The sequence below is a fragment of the Lissotriton vulgaris genome, chromosome 6 (genome assembly GCF_964263255.1).
Source record: "Lissotriton vulgaris chromosome 6, aLisVul1.2, whole genome shotgun sequence".
Taxonomy (NCBI): Eukaryota; Metazoa; Chordata; class Amphibia; order Caudata; family Salamandridae; genus Lissotriton; species Lissotriton vulgaris.
Window position 1 is genome coordinate 1,464,264,696 of NC_141694.1, and position 11,651 is coordinate 1,464,276,346.

Consider the following 11,651-nt stretch of genomic DNA (forward strand, 5'->3'; position numbering starts at 1 on the left):
TGATTACATTTTGCTGAACATGGAACATTGGCAGTTATTAATTGACATGGCAGTATTACAGCGCCCGGAAAGTGACCACAACCCGCTGTCATTGTCATTGAAGATACCGGGTCTAAATAGACAGGAGGTGCCAACTGCCACCTATACAGGGGACGCCCAACTTACCAATGACAGGAGGAGACTGAAATGGTCCCGGGTCATGGAAGACAAGTGTTTATGGGACAACATTAATATTGTGGTAAAAAATGCGCTTAATGAAATGTCGCAAATAGATTTGTTGGGGGCGGACCCTGGACTGGCTAACAATGTGATGGGAGTACATACTAAATGCTTTGACCACTTAAAAACCCTTCTTTCCCTACCGTGCGGAAATGCTCCTACTAAAACAAATCCTTTGCCCAAAAAATGGTACAATAGGAAATGTAGGGAGGCACATGCAGCTCTCATTTCAGCCATCAAATCTCGGGATATGGTTGGAGTGAAAGCTGCAAGGCTCAATTACAGGAAAACCCTTAGAGAAGCTAAACGGGAGTGGGAGGATAAGTTCTGGTCAGATCTTTTGGAGGCATCTTCCACTAACAACCAAAAAAGGTTTTGGGATCTAGTTAAATGGGGAAAAAACGCGGACTCTTCTACCCCGGGAAACAATGTGCCCCTTGAGGATTGGGTATCATTCTACTCGGCCCAATTTAGAGCCGATGACCACGAAACTATGAATCCCTCAGGCAATATACTCTTGCTGACCCCCCAAAGAGAAAAACTTACCTTCACAGTTGCTGAGGCCGAGTTGGCCCTTGCATTGACTCTCCGAGGGAAAGCCTCTGGTATGGATCTGATCCCGGCAGATTTATTCAAATCTAATCCCGCCTTGTGGCTCCCTTATATAACAATGATAGCCAACACCTTAGCCCTTGGAGCCACAGTCCCGAAATCATGGAGGGGAGCCAAAATTGTTCCGATTTATAAAAAGGGCGATAAGTCCATTCCAGGCAATTACCGCCCTATCAGTTTGATCGATTGGATCCAAAAGATAATAGCACGTATGGTCCTGGGACGGGTCCAGGGATGGATTGAAACAGAGAGTATTCTGTCACCCATGCAGGCGGGCTTCAGATCAGGAATGAGCACCATAGATCAGGTGTTTAGATTCTGCCTGCTCTATTGGAAGGTAGTATGGTTCGGCGGCGGCACCATCTATGCTGCATTCATTGATCTGAAGTCCGCCTTCGACTTGGTGGCAAGGGATAAACTGTGGGGTGTGCTGAAAAACCTGGGGTGCCCATTAGAACTATTAGACCTCATTGTTAGACTCCATGAGGACAACTATGCGAGGGTGAGGTGGGGGGGCCAGGGACAAGTGACGGAGACATTTCCCGTAACTCGAGGTGTCCGCCAGTGGTGTGTCCTGGCCCTAACTCTCTTCCTCCTCTTTATCGATCAAGTTGTCAAGTTTTTCACGGATACCCCCACTGATGCCCCAATGCTGGCTGGGATGAGATTTCCTCTACTCATCTTCGCAGATGACACTTTAATCCTCTCAAAAACACGTAGCGGACTTCAGCGGGCTCTCGACCGCTTTGAGGAGTACTGTGCCATCAATAACCTGGTGGTTAATGTGGGGAAAACAAAGTTCATGGTTTTTACAAAAAACCATCCAGTTCGGAGTTCCGTGAGGTTGAATGGAATAAACCTCGAGCAGGTTGATACCATGACCTACTTAGGGGTTACCCTCGATAGCCGTTTAAGATGGAAGGACCAGATTAACATACAACATCTTAAACTTGCTAGGCTGACTGGTTGCCTCATCAAAGAGCAAAAGGAATCAATTACAAAGCGGGTCCTCCCGGCCCTCAAGATCTATGATGTTAAAATCTCTACCGCCATTTTATATGGCGCGGATCTGTGGGGCCACATGGACTTGCTTAACTTGTTTAAAACCCAATGTAGATTTCTTCGTAACTTAGTAGGCCTCCCGCAGTCGACACCCTCGATCCCCCTCTGCTTGGACCTTGGTTCCCCACCGATCAATGAGATGGCTAGATTTAGGCTAGTGGCCCTGTGGAGACGGATATGGACATCTCCAGATCTATCCCTATTTGCAAAGGAACTGGCCGAAGTTAGGTCTATTACGGTTTCAGGGAAAATTCCATGGCTTTCTGCTGTTAAATCTATCCTTAATGACATGGGCTTGGAACACCTTTGGACATCCCCTCAATCCAATGTTTTCCCTTCCAAAGACGAGTTCAAATCCTTGTATTGGGCCACGACCCGCTTAAAAAAAGTTCTGCTTTCTAACAAAAATAGCCTCACAGGCAGGTTTCTAACATTCAAACTTGACCTATCGCGAGAGCCCTATTGGGACGTAATAACTCGACCGTTAGATAAGAAGCTGTATCATCAGTTTAGAGTGGGTTCTTTGCCTTTGAACCCTTTTCTAAACAAACGGTCTACAGGGTTATCGCCCTACTGTACATGTTGCCCAGGTCATATTGAATCTGAAGGACATTTTCTTTTTGCTTGCCCTAGGTACGCTGCACCCCGAAAGAAATGGTTAAAACCCTTGTTTCAAAAATTACCATTCAAAACATCGATGGAAGCAATATGGGTGCTTAGGACCAACACCTCCGAACTCTTTGTAGTAAGTTTGGCAAAATATCTGGGATGGGCTTGGCTCCTAAGGCTAAAAAACAACATGCCTTGGCCCCAAGGACCAAGATGCTCCACAATAGGTCATAATCTGATTGACTATGTATTAGTTAACTGATTTATGACTTAGTTGTTTCATCTGTATCCCTTGTATTTTTGCCATATAAAGGGCCCATTGACAATGAACTTGAACTGCAATGTCTTTTTTAACTTAAATTTATCTTTTTTATAAAATAGTCAGGTTCTTCATTAATTGAAATTTAATCCTGTTTTATCTATTTGTCTTAAATGTTCCTTATTTGCATACTTTTGTTAGTGCTTAATCTTTTTATAGTTTTGTTCTTTCCTGTTTTTGCTTAAATTGAATTAGTTAAATTCTTTTGTATTTTAATGTGTCTTTTATGATTTGTTAAAAATCAAAATAAAGACTTTAAACCTGAACCTGAACCTGAGTAGATCTATTGGCAATGTTGATTGACTCCCTTATGTATTACTGTCTGAAACAAACATGGTTTTATGTCTTCTATTATTGCAATTATAAGATGTATATAGTAATGTCAATGTCTGATTTTATCCTGTTGATTAATGTATTTTTGATACCCGGAACCATCTCAATAAAAAAATAATAATAATTTATCATGTACCTTGAAACACCCACAGAGCATCTTTCCACATATATCATTATTATTATTAGCATTTGTAGAGCGCACTGTAACCCTACGGGCATCCTGTCACTAAGAGAGCAATCAGCACAAGAACTGTCAGCTACACAGAAGAAAAGGGCTGACCATCTAGTTAGACAGCTGCTACCCTCAATAACACACATTATACCCTAGGGAAGAGCCAAGTCTTAATTTTTTGGCGGAACAGCAGCAGACTTTGTGTCCTCCTAATTTACAAAGGGAGGGAATTCCAGAGGCGAGCTGCTGCCACGCTAAAGGCTCTTCCTCCCAGGGTCACCCTCCTTATATTGGGAATTCTAACACAGTTGGCAGAGCAGAGATTCCGGGTAGGCTTGTACAACTGAAACTTGCTCTGTAGCGACTTAGTGCCCTGATCATGGAGTGCTCTAAATACAATGCACAATGACTTAAACCGGATCCTTTGGGCTACTGGGAGCCAATGTAGATCCACCAAAGCTTGTGTAGTTGATGACCACTGTGATCGAGAGAGTGCTAACTTAGCTGCTGCAGCCTGGATGCTCTGCAATCTGGTAATCAGGTATCCGGGGGATTCCAATAGAAGTGCATTGCAATAGTTTAGGTGGCTAAGAATAGTACTCCTAACTACTGTTGTTCTTGCCTTATCAGGTAACAGTGGCAGCACCTTCTGAAGACCACGGATCAAGGAAAAACAACTTCCCACCAGTGTACTAACGTGGGTCTCTAAATTCAAATTTTCATTAAAACCGACCCCCAGATTGCACACCGTGTTCACTGGTGTCAGTGTACCATCTGATGTTAGAGGCCAGAAGTCTGTTGGCAGGCTTCGCATGACCCCCTCACCTTACACTGCAAAATCTCAGTTTTTCCACTGTTAAACTGGAGTGAATTTTTCTTCAGCCATTTGGTCAAATCATGCATGCAATCATAAAAGCAGTACAGTGATTCTGTCTGCTCCCCATCCAGGAATATCAAAATCTGTGTATCATCCGCATAATTAATCACACAGATATTATGCACTTTAATGATTCCCAGCAAAGGTTGCATATAGGCATTGAACAGAATGGGGCTGATTGACGAGCCCTGAGGAACTCCATGGAGGACTTTCACCGGTTCTGATTTGTACGGGTGGAGTGCCACTGCCTGCCATCTATCAGACAGATAGGAACGCAGCCACTTGAGCACTACTCCTTTTACCCCAGAGCTCTCCAAGCTTGAAAGCAAAATGTCATGGTTCACCGTATCGAATGCGGCGGACAGGTCCATCAGAATTAAAATTGCCGATAGACCCCTGTTCCCCCGCAGCCGAAGGTCATCCAACACCACCACCAAGGCTGACTCTGTCCCATGACTCAGTCGAAAAAAACAAACTGTTCCTCTACCAGAATGTTATTTGTCTCCAAAAAAGGGATAGGGTCCTACTGACCAACTGTTCCACAATCTTGATCGAGTAAGGCAGGAGGGAGATATGTCGGTAGTTCTTATAGCAACACGGGTCAAGGGTAGGTTTTTTCAAAAGTGGCATGATCAAAAGTGGTGAGAATGCATGTGCAGCAACAAAAGAATAATAAGTGCCCCGTTTTAAAAATCAGATTCTCCACATGGAGTATGCCACAATGAAAACCACATACAGCAGTCTTGCTCGAATGCGCGATGTATCTCAGTGCGGCGTGCAGGTCTTCTGCTTTTTAAGCCCCCCAGGAGGTGACACGAACAAAGGGGAGGGGCTATGACCTTCCACTCAAACAGCCCGAAAAGACCACGGGGGACCGGGGACCACTAAGCCCTAAGAAACAGTGAGAATGCATGTGCAGCAACAAAATAGTAATAAGTGCCCCGTTTAAAAAATCAGATTCTCCACATGGAGTATGCCACAATTTATATCCCATAAAGCAATCTTGCTCGAGTGGGTGATGTATCTCAGCACGGTGAGCAGTTCTTCCAGTTTTTAAACCCCCCAGGAGGTGACACGAACAAAGGGGAGGAGCTATGTCCCTCCACTCAAACGGCCCGAAAAGACCGCGGTGGACCGGGCACCACTAAGCCCTAAGAAACTGTGAGAATGCGTGTGCAGCAACAAAATAATATTAAGTACCCCGTTTTAAAAATCAGATTCTCCACATGGAGTATGCCACAATTCAGTCTTGCTCGAGTGTGCGATGTATCTACTCTAAATACAATGCACAATGACTTAAACCGGATCCTTTGGGCTACTGGGAGCCAATGTAGATCCACCAAAGCTTGTGTAGTTGATGACCACTGTGATCGAGAGAGTGCTAACTTAGCTGCTGCAGCCTGGACGCTCTGCAATCTGGTAATCAGGTATCCGGGGGATTCCAATAGAAGTGCATTGCAATAGTTTAGGTGGCTAAGAATAGTACTCCTAACTACTGTTGTTCTTGCCTTATCAGGTAACAGTGGCAGCACCTTCTGAAGACCACGGATCAAGGAAAAACAACTTCCCACCAGTGTACTAACGTGGGTCTCTAAATTCAAATTTTCATTAAAACCGACCCCCAGATTGCACACCGTGTTCACTGGTGTCAGTGTACCATCTGATGTTAGAGGCCAGAAGTCTGTTGGCAGGCTTCGCATGACCCCCTCACCTTACACTGCAAAATCTCAGTTTTTCCACTGTTAAACTGGAGTGAATTTTTCTTCAGCCATTTGGTCAAATCATGCATGCAATCATAAAAGCAGTACAGTGATTCTGTCTGCTCCCCATCCAGGAATATCAAAATCTGTGTATCATCCGCATAATTAATCACACAGATATTATGCACTTTAATGATTCCCAGCAAAGGTTGCATATAGGCATTGAACAGAATGGGGCTGATTGACGAGCCCTGAGGAACTCCATGGAGGACTTTCACCGGTTCTGATTTGTACGGGTGGAGTGCCACTGCCTGCCATCTATCAGACAGATAGGAACGCAGCCACTTGAGCACTACTCCTTTTACCCCAGAGCTCTCCAAGCTTGAAAGCAAAATGTCATGGTTCACCGTATCGAATGCGGCGGACAGGTCCATCAGAATTAAAATTGCCGATAGACCCCTGTTCCCCCGCAGCCGAAGGTCATCCAACACCACCACCAAGGCTGACTCTGTCCCATGACTCAGTCGAAAAAAACAAACTGTTCCTCTACCAGAATGTTATTTGTCTCCAAAAAAGGGATAGGGTCCTACTGACCAACTGTTCCACAATCTTGATCGAGTAAGGCAGGAGGGAGATATGTCGGTAGTTCTTATAGCAACACGGGTCAAGGGTAGGTTTTTTCAAAAGTGGCATGATCAAAAGTGGTGAGAATGCATGTGCAGCAACAAAAGAATAATAAGTGCCCCGTTTTAAAAATCAGATTCTCCACATGGAGTATGCCACAATGAAAACCACATACAGCAGTCTTGCTCGAATGCGCGATGTATCTCAGTGCGGCGTGCAGGTCTTCTGCTTTTTAAGCCCCCCAGGAGGTGACACGAACAAAGGGGAGGGGCTATGACCTTCCACTCAAACAGCCCGAAAAGACCACGGGGGACCGGGGACCACTAAGCCCTAAGAAACAGTGAGAATGCATGTGCAGCAACAAAATAGTAATAAGTGCCCCGTTTAAAAAATCAGATTCTCCACATGGAGTATGCCACAATGAAAACCACATACAGCAGTCTTGCTCGAATGCGCGATGTATCTCAGTGCGGCGTGCAGGTCTTCTGCTTTTTAAGCCCCCCAGGAGGTGACACGAACAAAGGGGAGGGGCTATGACCTTCCACTCAAACAGCCCGAAAAGACCACGGGGGACCGGGGACCACTAAGCCCTAAGAAACAGTGAGAATGCATGTGCAGCAACAAAATAGTAATAAGTGCCCCGTTTAAAAAATCAGATTCTCCACATGGAGTATGCCACAATTTATATCCCATAAAGCAATCTTGCTCGAGTGGGTGATGTATCTCAGCACGGTGAGCAGTTCTTCCAGTTTTTAAACCCCCCAGGAGGTGACACGAACAAAGGGGAGGAGCTATGTCCCTCCACTCAAACGGCCCGAAAAGACCGCGGTGGACCGGGCACCACTAAGCCCTAAGAAACTGTGAGAATGCGTGTGCAGCAACAAAATAATATTAAGTACCCCGTTTTAAAAATCAGATTCTCCACATGGAGTATGCCACAATTCAGTCTTGCTCGAGTGTGCGATGTATCTACTCTGTCCTTGTCCATTTTCTTCACCTGTGTGCAAACACAGGCTATTGTGCATTTTAATACTTAGTTAAACTTACCTTCACAGTAATAGAAATAAAAATTGCTAGACATTTTATTTTTGTTGTTGTTTTTTATAAAATAAATGTGTGTAAATTTGATATTTTAGAATTAGAATCTGTAAAAGAGAAGAAAAATACAGTAATAATACATAATACTATAGTTTTTACAATGTAGAATAATTTTTACATTTTACAAATTATTTTCTTTGCCTGTTTTGCTGTTCTCAGAATATATTGAATTACACTAGAAACAGTGATTTCAATTGTACTCATCATATAACAGCGGGCAAAAAAAACACAATCAATAAGATTGTTTAAAGAAAAACAAAAAATCCATCCTCAATAAAATACCATAAAATACAAATCACACATATATAAAATGCTTACTAGTAAGAACATTTTATAACTCAAATGTATAAATACTGTAAATGTTGTTGCTTCAAACTATATGCCAAGACAATGTTCAAGAAAAAGTCCGTAATTCAAACAAACACCTTTCCTCAAGGCCAAAAGGTATTCTTGAAATCCTTTATGTTGAAATTTTGCAATAGTGATCATATTAATACATATTAATTAGTTCCTCAGAGGCCGAATTGTGTTCCTAAAACTTTGGTTTTAAAAATGTTAGGTAGGAATTAGGTAATTCGCTTGGCAAACCTTGTTTAAAAACCAACTGAGCATCATTACAAAGTGTCCATCCTTTTTCACATTTTAGATAGGCTGTGTAATGTCCAGATGTTGTGGAAGGACCATCATGGAAAATTATTGCTGCTGCTACAAAAGTCTTTCCTGATATTGATAGTTGACTTGCTACAAAATGTTTTATTAAAGTTTCCAATTTTCTTCCATCAACTGTACAACGTTGCATCATTAAAATTATATGTTGTCCATATCTTTGTATAAATAATGTTGACAACATTTCTGATTTGCATTGGCTGCACTCCATGTTCTGATTTGCTGATTTAACTAGTTTATTGAAAGACATTGATTTACAGACTGGCAATGTCAAATATTTAAATCTTTCAGTGTCTATGTTAGTGCTGCATGTATACATACAATTTTCACAATAATGTTCCCATTTATCACAAAGGCCAAAAAGATTTTCAATTTATATGCCTTCATTTTGCAATATGGTAAGCATATACATTAAAAATTCCTGAGCATCTTGTTGGATATTCTGCATAAATTGTGGAGACCCAGAACATACATCCAAAAGATTATGAATATCACAAACACTTTGGGGCCCATTAGGATGACGGGCGGACTTTGTCCGCCCACCATCCCGTCGTAGAAAGGGACCGCCCGCCATAAGGGCGGGGGTCCCGTGGGGGAAATTAGGATTCGCCCGCCATAGTGTCGGGTAACCCTGGGCGAAGAACTACGCTCCGTTCGCGGAGTTTGCGGAGTTTCGGCAACTCCGCGCTCCGCGGAGAACGCAAAGTTGTCGAATACTCCGCAAACTGCTGCGTAGCGTAGTTCTCGCGCGCTCAATAGCCTTTTCGCGTGCGCGAGGATGCTTGTCGTTAAGATTGAGTTGCCGAACACGCAGAAACTGCAATCTGGCACAGAATAACTCGCGAACATGTTAGTAGTGACCGGAAATAAGGGGACGCGAGCGGGCGGGACAAACCTCATGGGTAACTTCGCGCGCTACACATCCCGAGCATGCAGGCAATCAATCAATCAATCAGGATATTTGTATAGCGCGCTACTCACCCAGAGGGTCTCAAGGCGCTTGGGGGAGGGGGGTCCGCTACTGCTCGAATAGCCATGTCTTGAGTTGCTTCCTGAAGCAGAGGTGGTCTTGGGTCAGGCGGAGGTGGATGGGGAGGGAGTTCCAAGTCTTGGCTGCCAGGTAGGAGAAGGATCTTCCTCCCATGGTGGATCTTCGGATGCGTGGCACGGCGGCGAGGGCGTGGCTGGTCGATCGTAGCTGGCGGGTGGGAGTGTAGAAGGTCAGGCGGTTGTTGAGGTACCTGGGGCCCAGGTCGTGGAGGGCCTTGTGTGCGTGGGTGAGGAGTTGGAACGTGATTCTCTTGCTGACGGGGAGCCAGTGAAGGTCTCTCAGGTGTCCGGAGATGTGGCTGTGTCGGGGGATGTCCAAGATGAGTCATGCGGAGGCGTTCTGGATGTGTTAGAGTCTTTTCTGGAGTTTGGCTCTGGTTCCGGTATAGAGGGTGTTTCCGTAGTCCAGTCGGCTGGTGACGAGTGCCTGTGTGCCCGTCTTCCTAGTTTCGGTGGCGAGCCATCGGAAGATCTTTCGGAGCATGCGTAGGACGTTGAAGCATGATGATGAGACAGAGTTGACTTGTCTGGTCATCAAGAGGGAGGAGTCCAGGATGAAGCCCAGGTTGCGTGTGTGGTCCGTTGGTTTGGGTGCGCTTCCCAGGGCAGGGGGCCACCAGGAGTCGTCCCAGGCGGAGGGTGATGATCCAAGGATGAGGACTTCCGTCTTGTCTGAGTTCAGTTTCAGGCGGCTGTTCCTCATCCACTCGACTACATCTTTCATCCCTTCGTGTAGGTTGGTTCTGGCGGTTCCTGGGTCGTTGGTGAGGGAGAGGATCAGCTGGGTGTCGTCGGCATAGGAGATGATGTTGAGGTTGTGTTGGCGTACGATGGCTGCGAGGGGGCTCATGTAGACGTTGAGGGTGGGGCTGAGTGATGATCCTTGTGGTACGCCGCATATGACTTTGGTGGCCTTGGATCTGTACGGGGGAGGCGGACTCTCTGGGTTCTTCCTGTGAGGAACGAGATGATCCACTCCAGTGCCTTCTCTTGGATTCCGATGTTGCTGAGGCGCTGCACTAGGGTGCGGTGACAGACCGTATCGAATGCTGCAGAGAGGTCCAGGAGGATGAGGGCCACTGTTTCCCAGTTTTCGAGCAGGGCTCGGATGTCGTCAGTGGCTGCGATTAGGGCGGTCTCGGTGCTGTGGTTGGCGCGGAAGCCGGACTGCGAGTGGTAGTGGCTGGTTGGGCGAGCGCAATTGGTGATCCACTGTGTGAGGTTGTTGGCTGCTTGGTTGGGGTACGTTGAGCTGGCGGGAGGGTTCTGGCTCAGTGAAGTGGTGAGCTGGTCGGTGGTGATCTTGTTCCAGTTCCTGCGGGGAACCTGTTGCGGGTGGTGGTGAGTCGTGGTCTTTCTGAAGCTGAAGTGGACGCAGCTGTGGTTTGTCCAGTGGAGTCCGGTGGAGTGGCTGAAGGAGATGTACTTGCTAGAGGAGAAGACTGGGTCAAGCGTGTGTCCGGCGTAGTGGGTGGGGGTGTTCACCAGTTGCATGAGTCTGAGGTTGGTGAGGTTGTCCAGCAGGGTGGTGGTGGTGTTGTCGTTGTTGTTCTCCAGGTGGAATTTGAGGTCCCCTAGGAGGATGTAGTCAGTGGAGACGAGGGCGTGCGGGCTGATGAAGTCTGCGATGTCTTCGCTGAATTGTGTGCGAGGACCTGGGGGTCTGTAGAAGAGGGTGCCTCTGAGTGTGGTCTTGGGGTCGGTGTGTATCTGGAAGTGAAGATGTTAAGCGGCTGTGAGGGTGTCGTCTGAGTTGGTCGTGATGCGGATGGTGTTCTTGTGGACGATGGCGATGCCTCCTCCTGTCTCGTTGACGCGGTCTCTCCGGGTGATCTTGTATCCGTCCGGGATGGCGACGGCGATGTCGGGCGCTGAGGAGGCGTTCATCCATGTTTCCGTGAGGAAGGCGACGTCTGGAGATGTGGTGTCGAGCAGGTTCCAGAGTTCCACGGCGCTCCCGAAGACGAAAAATGGCTCACGAACGGGTCAAGCAAGCTACTACGCATGCTCGCGGAGCTATGCGTAGTTTCGCGGAGTGCAAGTGCATCTTCGCGTAGCTCCGCGGAGTGCAGCTACGCGAACTACGCCCAGGGTTAGTGTCGGGCGTATCCTGTATTTTTAACATTGTGGCGGACGGTGCTGAAAGCATCGCCCGCCACAATGGTAAAAATACAAGTTGTGCATTTCAAAGCACAACGTGACAGGCACCGCGTGGTGCCAATTCTAATATGGCTGGCGGTGTCTGATATACACGCCACCATATGGAACCCTTTTCCACCCGGTCGCAAGGCGACCAGTGCGGAAAAGCGG